Consider the following 9337-nt stretch of genomic DNA (forward strand, 5'->3'; position numbering starts at 1 on the left):
TTATTGTGGTGATTTCAGGAATCTATAGTGGGAGGGGAAAAACCTGAGAAAATTTTCTTCTTTTGCTCAGCTAGTAGAAAAAAGCTGGATGAAATGTCTGCTGGCTGAAAGTATCTTTTGGTGCGAGGGGAGTCTTTGTGTTGGATCAGGCCCAGAAAAATAGATGTGTGATTATCTCTTTCCAGGATGGAATGCGGATAAGTGGGGGGGGGGAGGGAGAGTCTAGACTGGGTCAAGATTGTGCCAAGTCAAGCAATATAACTGGCTACATTTTGTTTTGTCTTGAATGCTTTCTGCTGCCCAGCCCCTCTGCTCCACCCACTCCTGTGCATTCCATCTTTCCAGCCATTCCTCTTTCTGCTGATTTCTTCTACCTCTTCTCCTTCAAAAGAGCCCCCTCTTGAAAAATAAGGAGATAGTGTTGGTGCCTTGCAACAACCTTATAAAATCAATTTGTTTGGTGGATTGGGAGGTGCAGGTCAACCCCTTGATTGGGCTGAATCATTGAGGCCCGTCTCCTGAGATCAAAACTAAAGCACCCTTCTTTGGTGCTTATTATGGTAATTATTTATGAAGTGCTTAAGGTGATGTGCAGAATATAGATTAAAACTCATACTTAGTGGTAGCGCCTACCTGTTCTTGGCAAAAAAGTAAGCAAGATCAGACCGGGTTAATACTTGGAGGCGAGACCGTCAGGAAAGGGTAGGCGAGAATGAGAAGGATAAAAACATCCCTGAAACAAGGGAAGGGGAAGCCATTTTGTATTCTTGCCAAGCAAGCTGCATGAACATGGACATGAAATCTCCAGAAACTGAGTTTGACTTCAGAGAGACTTTATAGATTGAAAAGTCTATAAGTCGATTATAGTTCCCACCCAGAAGCTTACAGTCTTAACATGATATGAAAAGAAGAAGGGGTGAAGAGGGAAAAGAGTAACCAAGCTTGCAAGGACCAGCTCTTACTGGCTTCCCTTAGTAATACTGCCAAGGTTAGGGGGCCCTGAGTAAACTTTCCCAAAGTGGGTGCCCTATTTTTGCCAGGTATCATGGCTTTTGTATTTTAGAAAAAGAATCATCGACTGAACCGCAGCTGAAGCTGTTCGAAGTTCCTTGGACCTCTACATTTAATTATTTTTTTAAAAATTTTTTAAATAAAGTTTTAGAAACAACATAAGCCAACTAAGAAAGAGTAAAAGCAACAAAGAAGAAAAAAGCACAAAAAGAAAGAATAAAAGAAATAGAACTTTCCAATTCCCTTTCTAGCAATATAAGTACAATTACAACATTATCTATGATTACAAAAAAAAACCCTCACCGTTTCTTATTATCCAGTCACAACCGCACATCATAAGTGCAATTTTTTTTCATGCAAAAAGTCTACAGGGGTTTCCAGTCAGCCATAAATGCAGATATTTTTTTCTCTAATCAAAGACGTTAATTTAGCCATCTACATTTCATTAAATTAATAAGTGCAGTGGTGAGCTGAGGGCAGCTTTCAGACACGAACAGCCAGGCTCCTGACTGAGTGGACCTAGGAAGGTGGTCAAGAAAAAAGACTTTGGGGCCATTGAGAAGCAGCAGAGCTGCTGTTTCTGGCTCCGCTTGTGGGAAGCCCTCCCATTTATGGTCCTAAGAGGCACCCACAATTATCTGCTCTTGTGCAAAACTCCGTCACAGCTTCAGGCCTGAGTAAGCAGGCTCAGGTTGTGGTCACTGCTGCTCTGAACCTGCTTTCCACAATCATCTGCAAGCCACTTTTGTCAGCCCATTTGATCAGCAAGGAGAGCCTCCAAAAGCCTCACAAGTTTCCAGCTTTTCCTTGAATACGGATAGGCAAAATTATGATTACTTCAGGGGGGGAAATGTGAAATAATTGCCTGTAGTAACAAGTCTCTTTGCAAAACCGATTTAAAATAAAAATGAGTATCATGCTTTCTCATATACTGCAACTGTCCCTCAGAAAAAGGCCAATGATGGCATTTTAGCTGTGGGGAAACAGGGTTTTCCTGTCCCTGGTCATTCAGAGATGATGCTCCCCTGACCCGCCTCTTTCACCCTCCCTTCGCTTCCCCTTTGCATACAAAACACATTTGCCCATTCCTAAAAAAGGGTTTATGGCAGGATCTCAGAATTCCAGCCCTGTGAATCATCCCAGACCAGGTCTCTCGGTGGTGCCAATTATAGCTCGCCCGTTTTTGTTTTTGTTTTAATCCTCCCGCTTGGGCTGCACCAATGGGGCTTCCTCCCTTTCCCATGTTTATTCCTTTGGGATGCCTGCGTTGCCGGGGGGGGGGTTGGGGGATGGGGAGAAGAAACGAAATGCCCTGTTAGCCTCACACCACTTTTGCACCTCTATTGATAGAGGAGGGGGGGAGAGGGAGGAGGGGGAGGACTAAACGGGTGTGTGGGGGGGCAGATTCCTAGTTCCTTGGGAATGTGGGTGTGTGAAAAGGATGATCTGATGCTCCAGAAAGGGATCAGAAGAGGCTGGGATGCAGACGCTTTCTTACTATAAAAGGAGCGTGTTGGAAGAAGGGAGGGCGAAGAAGGTTGCTAGATGGTTCGGCGACAGATGAAAGGGTGTGGAACATCTTTGTGTGTGTGTGTGTGTGTGTGTGTGTGTGTGTGTGTGTGTGTGTGTGTGTGTGCCGGGGAGGGGCGGCGTGCAAAATGAGCTCGAGGCGCTCCCTGCTTGTGCCGAAATGGGTCGATGGCCACCAGATGGCGCCATTGCCTCGCCAAATAGCCTGGCGTCGCCTTGGCTCGCTGAAACCCCCGTTTCAAAAAAACCAAAACAACAAAAACGGGTTTCAGACGCGGGAGTCTTGGACCCTCGTTTCTTCGCACCCCTTCTGACAACCAACCTCGATCGCTGGGCCGCCGCGGTTGGCTCTCAGGGTCTCTTTTTTCCCGATGCACTTCAGCATCGGGAGAGCGGGGAACACGACCGGACCAGACCCTTTCCAGCCCATCAACCCCAGCTGCTGAAATGCTGAGTCCCTGAGAACCATGAAACGTCTTTCTTGTTTTGGGGGGTTAGTTTTTTTCGGGGTGGTGGTGGTGTCTTTCCCCCCCCTTTTTTCAAAGGGGAGGAATCATTACTTCCCGGTTCTAGAACCCTCCCCTTGATTGGGGTTTTTTTTTTGGGGGGGGGCCGCAGGCCCGGGCAGACGGTCGAGGAGCTGGTGCTGCTGGAAGCAGGCGAAGGTGCCAGCCCTCATCTGCAAGCCGTTTCCTCAGGCTGAGGTCTCCAATATCATCCACAGCAAGAGGGGTTAGGCAGGGGAAAAGGCATTTACCTCCCAGATCTTTTTCCTTCTTCAGGTCCCACTTCCCTCCCTCTGATCTTCACCTAGCCCTAGAAGAAGCCACAACTGTCTGCATAGGCTACAGAGACTGACCTCACGCTGCATCCCAAAAATGAGCCTTTTGTCTCCGTTTCTTATTATGAATGCTTATTTGTGTCTCACCTTGCCCTTAATAATAGCAATACATAATAACAGAAGACAAAAGAAACGAGAAAGCGGGGTCGTAGTTCTCTAATCTGGGCCTGGGGCTTCCCATCTCTTTAAACTCTGGATTTATAATCCACTGTTATTCTTCAAGGACTGTCCTGCTATTCCAGTGGGAACTAGATTGGGGCTTAGTCAGTGCTTTTTTTGTAAAAGAAAAAGGTGCCGGAACTCACACATGTCATACAACCCGCCTTGCCTACCCTACAAGGTTCCATCCAAAAAAGGTGCCGGAACTCCGTTCTGAGCGTTCTATGAGGAAAAAAAGCCCTGGGCTTAGTTGTGAGAAGACCCAGAGCAGGAGAAGGGTTGAGCAGTGCCCCTCTGCCTGCTTGAAATGTTGATCAGCTTTCATCTTGGGCTCCCTCTGACTGAACCTAATGGATTTCTCCTGGATCTCCCAAAGCAAGCGCTTGAACCATGGACTGCAGTTTCTGGATACTGTATTCCTCCCTCCCCACCCCCCTGTCCTTGTTTCTGAATCCGAGGTGCATAGCAGGGGAGATAAGCTCCCTCTTCCATTCCCACCTCTCCCTGGCTGAAGACACAATTGGCACACAATGCCAGCGCAGTACGCAATTAATGTTCTAAAAGGCCCCTGATTGTAATTAATCTTTATGAGGCTGCTCTGAACTTCTAGCCGATTCACATTATAATCTTTTGCTTCTCTCTACCCAGAGGCAGAAACGGGGAAGGGGGGTGGTGAAGGGGAGAGAGGGTGTGTGTGTCGGGGATGGAGATGTTTTACAGGCACACAACAAGTCTGTGACCTAGTGCTAGACTGCTTTTAAATTAGAGACAAGTGTTAAAATGCCATTGGGGGGGGGGTTCTTTGGGACCACACCCTGGTTACTGAAGAGAGAGCAAGTAGAAGGGCTGGCTGTGGGGGGGGAAAGCTTTTTCAAATGGGGGTCTTCCAGAGATGTGGAATTGCCATTCTCATTGTGCCAGCATAGAAGGATTAGAGGGCTAGTCCTATCTGAGCACTTAGGTTTCAAGATTCCTTCCAAACAATGTAGGGGACTACTTAAGGAGTTTGTTCCCCACCTCATTCCTCCATGTCTGCTGGTTGTGGCAAAACACTACACATTCCAGAACTGTGGAGTTTGGGCTAGGGGTGTTGCGTACTCCACCTTTTGCTAGCAATTTTCTTTTTGTTTATTTATTTACTTCATCTTAAGGTTTGTTGTGGCCTGTGCGATGGCCAGTGAGACTGGGGTCTCCACATGACTAGAGTGGCTCTGTTTGTTCAGACCCATAGGTCCCCTTGTTCAGAAAAACCCTATCCAATAAGGAATATTGTGTGGGATAAATGCAACAGTCTGCCCAGCCCAGCTATATGCCTCAGAGAAACCACGCCCTTGCTTTATCTCAGTGATTGCTATTCAGAGATAGGATGCTTCTGATCTAGAAACAGTAAATGGCCAGCAATGACATATGCTTGTTTGTTTATTTCCCAGCATTGTTATTTTGATAAATAACTCAAGGTGACCAACATACCTAGTGCAGTAATACCTTGGTACTCAACTGCTTTGAAACTCGTTCAGTTTGGTACTCAATACATTTTGACATGAAAATTTTGTCCTGGTACTCATCATTTGTTTGATATTCAACACACAGGCTAGAACCTGTCGGTGTCAGCTGACATTACTCCCTATGGGAAAAATTTGTTTGATACTCATTGTTTTTCGGTACTTATTGTGCCTCCCAGAACCAATTAACAATGAGTACTAAGTTACCATTGTACTTCCTCTTCCAATTTTTCCCACAACAACTCGGGGACTTGGGCTAAAGAGATAGTGACTTTCCCAAGGTCGTTCAGCCGGCTTTCTTCCCTAGGGCAGAACTAGAACTCACAGTCTCCTAGTTCCCAGCCTGGTGCCTTAACCACTAGACCAAGCTGGCTCAGTTTGTCACAAATGTGGTTTTTAAAATTAATACATGTGTAAATTATTTTTCTGTCCTGACTGATTGGTGGGAAACCATTTCCAGGACCTGCGATTGAACAGAGTGTGGCAGTAGCAGCACCAGTCACCTGCCCCATCTTAAAGGTTGAGCAGGCTTCTCTGGTACTACATGTCAGGGAACCTATGTGTTTGTAATTCAGGGATGGTTGCATGGGTGTTCCATTTATATGTCTGCAAATGTAACTTTCTGGCTAGGGGACATTCAAGCAGCAAAGCATAGAACGGGAAGTCAGACCAACCAGTCAACAGGTAGAACATGCACCTTTGCACAACACGTAGTTGGGATTTGGGAGGCATGTGCATTGGCCCGTCTGCAGCCATCTGCAATCTACACTTAACCTATCAACCCCTTTGCAGTTTAGGTGTTGTGCCTATGCGTAGTTGGAAACGACTCTAAATGAACCTTTACTGGTTCCTGTCTATTGCAAATTGAAATGGAAGCAATGGATGATGTTGATTCTTACTATAGGGAGAAGAAGTGGGGCAATTTCATTTACAAAAAGCTGCCTAAATAACTGCGGAACTGGAACTCTTTCCTTATTTGCAAATCCTCCTTTATTTTTTCACTTGAAGTAGGAGGGGGAAGGGCATTAAAATAATTTTCCATTTTAGACCCAAGTGAACAAAATTCAGACCCAGTCTGCTATTTCATTCTTCATAGGGAGGAAATACTGTTGTGGCAAGCAGACAACTATTTCAAACTGGAGGGCTAAAACCATCAGTAGCCAGATCCTAGATTTTTCAGAGGGAATACAAATAGTTCTTGTTTAGCGACTGCCTCGTTTAGTGATGATGGTTCGCAGTTATGACAAATCCTTGCATCTGCAACCTTCTGTAAAGCAAAAGAAATCTGAAAAAAAAGATCATAAGCCCAGTCCTCATTTCACTTAGTGACTGTTTTGCTAAACGGCTCAGTTGCTACTACCAGTTGTGGGAACCAAATGAGGACTATCCACAGTTAATCCAGCTGAATTAACAAAGTAGTACATGTATTTGGAATACATTTTTATGATAATTTTCATTTCCATCTTTGGTTCCCTTCCAAATCAACATAATGTCACTCAAGCGAGTTGCAAGGCTAGTATGGTTTAATACCACATATGTTTGATTGTGAGTTTGTTTGGAAGTGGAGCTCAAACCTACACATCCTGTTCCAGGGCCCAGAGCAGCATTCTCCTGGTTTAGATTACCACAGTTCACAATATCCCTCCCAGATTTTTGAAAAGCACAGAAATCTTTATTCCGTTATAACAGAAGCTCAGCCACTCTTTTCATTCTAGCCGCTGCCTCCAAGCCTCTTTTCAGTCAGGGAAGCAATTAAGCATGTTAAAGCCTTTATTAATGCTTCCAGGAGCCCACAAGGTGAGGCCTAATGAAGCAGGGAAATATGGTTGCAGTATGTGTGGTTTGGGGGCGGTGGCAAACGGAGGGCGGTGGCAGAATTCATCTGCAAGTCAGACTGCTTAGCTCAGAAAATACAAGGTCGTTCAAGTATGGGCAATGGGCGCAGGCCGTATTTGCATGGCACTAAACCACAGATTCACTAACCGCATTGCAATCTTAAATACTGTGCAAACCCAGCCCATGTGTTTAATTCAAATTAGCCACGAGTAGGCCTCTTTTGTGAACACTCCCTCTTACAAGTCCAAGCTGCTGTCTCTTGGTTTATATTAAACAATTCAGTCTAATAAAAACAATTCCGGTAATAGTGTCTGAGCCAAAGCCAGCTTTCTCGCACCTGGGGCTTCCTGCTCCTGTGTCAATGTACATTAGAACATAGATACCATGGGGGGGGGGGGTAGAAATACATGACATTCCATATATGGTCAAACTCCAGCTCCCAGCTTCTTTCACTGTCGGGTTGTTAACCTGGAACTTTTTCTTTAGCTTTTTAATAAAGGTGATAATAGCGTTTTAGCATGGCATCCTTGCTTCCTTTTGAAGTTTGGGAAACCATGTTTTCTTTTCAGCCAAAGCCATATTTTTAATGTGCAAAAACCAGCCTAGTCTGGAAGTGCTTCAATATATTTGCAAGCAGGGCTTTTTTTGTCATAGAACGCTCAGAACGGAGTTCCGGCACCTTTTTTGGATGGAACCTTGTAGGGTAGGCAAGGCGGGTTGTATGACATGTGTGAGTTCCGGCACCTTTTTCTTTTACAAAAAAAGCACTGTTTGCAAGTATTAAGCAAGATACAAACTTGATTGGGAAAGGAGGAGGATGTAAAGCATAAATTTGTCAGTAGTGGAATGTTATGTACACTCAGTGTTTTTCTATTGTCTAATTCTTATGTCTAATTATATTATTGCTTGAGTTGTTTCTTTCTGATGCATCACAGATATGGAATGTATGTATCATTTGTGACTATATCCTACATAAAGACTTAACTTTAAAGTAGGTGAAGAAAAAGCTGTTCCTTTTTGCCTGAAGTAGCTATGATTCATGCTGTTGGGAGGGGCGAAAAAGCCACTCTGCAAAGTTACGTCTCTCTCCCAAATTCAGAGATTAAGTTTTAATTAGTTCCATGCCCAACTTTGGTGCCTGAGTTTTAAAGTCAACAGGGTGAGCTAGCAGGGGCTGTTGGGACTGCAGTTCAACAAACTCTCACCCATGATGAATCCCACTAAGATCACTTTTAATTTTTCACCCTGGAAATTATGGACTTATGGACAAGTGTGTTGGTGGGTCAAACATACCTGGGGCAAGAATGAATAAGCTGAACCCTGAAAATTGGTTGATTTATAATGACCGCCTTACTACTGCCTCCAGAGGTGGTGAATGCTCCAACACTGGAGGTTTTTAAGAAGAGACTGGACAGCCATTTGCCTGAAATGGTATAAGGTTTCCTGCCTGAGCAGGGGGTTGGACTAGATGACCTCCAAGGTCCCTTCCAACTTCTTCTTCTTCTTCTTCTTCTTCTTCTTCTTCTTCTTCTTCTTCTTCTTCTTCTTCTTCTTCTTCTTCTTCTTCTTCTTCTTATTATTATTATTATTATTATTATTATTATTATTATTATTATTATTATTATTATTATTATTATTATTATTACTTGAGAGGTGCTCATGTGTATGAGCCCTTAAAATTCAAACTACGGTATGTATTTTTATCACTTTGGCATCTCAAACTTTTCAGTGCGTCAGTTTGCCCATCCAGCTACAAGGATCAGATGTTGAAGAAGAAAGTGATGCCTGTTCATGAAGGAAATTATTTTAAATTCTTCGAATTATTTTAAGCTAAAAATGTACAATCCAGGTATTCCCCCACCCAAGGTGAACTGCAAACTCCACATTTTCCTAATTTTCTTTTCTTTTTTTTTAAAAAAAAGTCTTTAGCTCAGTTTGATCCTATCTCTCCAGATTACGAAATAAAAGCTAACCCCCCCCCCCCGCTACAGGATAAAACTCCCACCTTTACATTAGTCAAATTAATAAATTAATAATTTGCAAAAGCTGGCACGTATTGTCCAGAGCAAAAGAACTATTTGGTTTCATCTCATTTTAAGGTTTTCATTTGCTTTTGATAGGACAGAGGGTCATCCCTTGAAGAACCATGCTTGCTGTCCAATAAAATACAGTTGAAAAGATCAGGAATCTTACAGGGCACATCTAAAGCAAAATTCAAAATGCAGGGATTTGCTTGAGCTTGTGAGCCTTTAAAAATATTACCCTGCTGACCTGTAATATAGCTACTTTGTTAAGGAAGAGGGGCAGGCATTTAAGCAGTATACAGTAAACCCGCAACGAACTCTCTAATTGCCAGACTTTATATATGTTCCTTTATGGAAATGCACGGGGGGGGGGGGGGGGAGAAAGACTACAAAATCAATGAGCGCAGCAATTGAAGTTATGGGAGAGTTATGGA

The sequence above is a fragment of the Vipera ursinii genome, assembly GCF_947247035.1.
Source record: "Vipera ursinii genome assembly, chromosome: 2".
In the NCBI taxonomy this organism is placed as follows: domain Eukaryota; kingdom Metazoa; phylum Chordata; class Lepidosauria; order Squamata; family Viperidae; genus Vipera; species Vipera ursinii.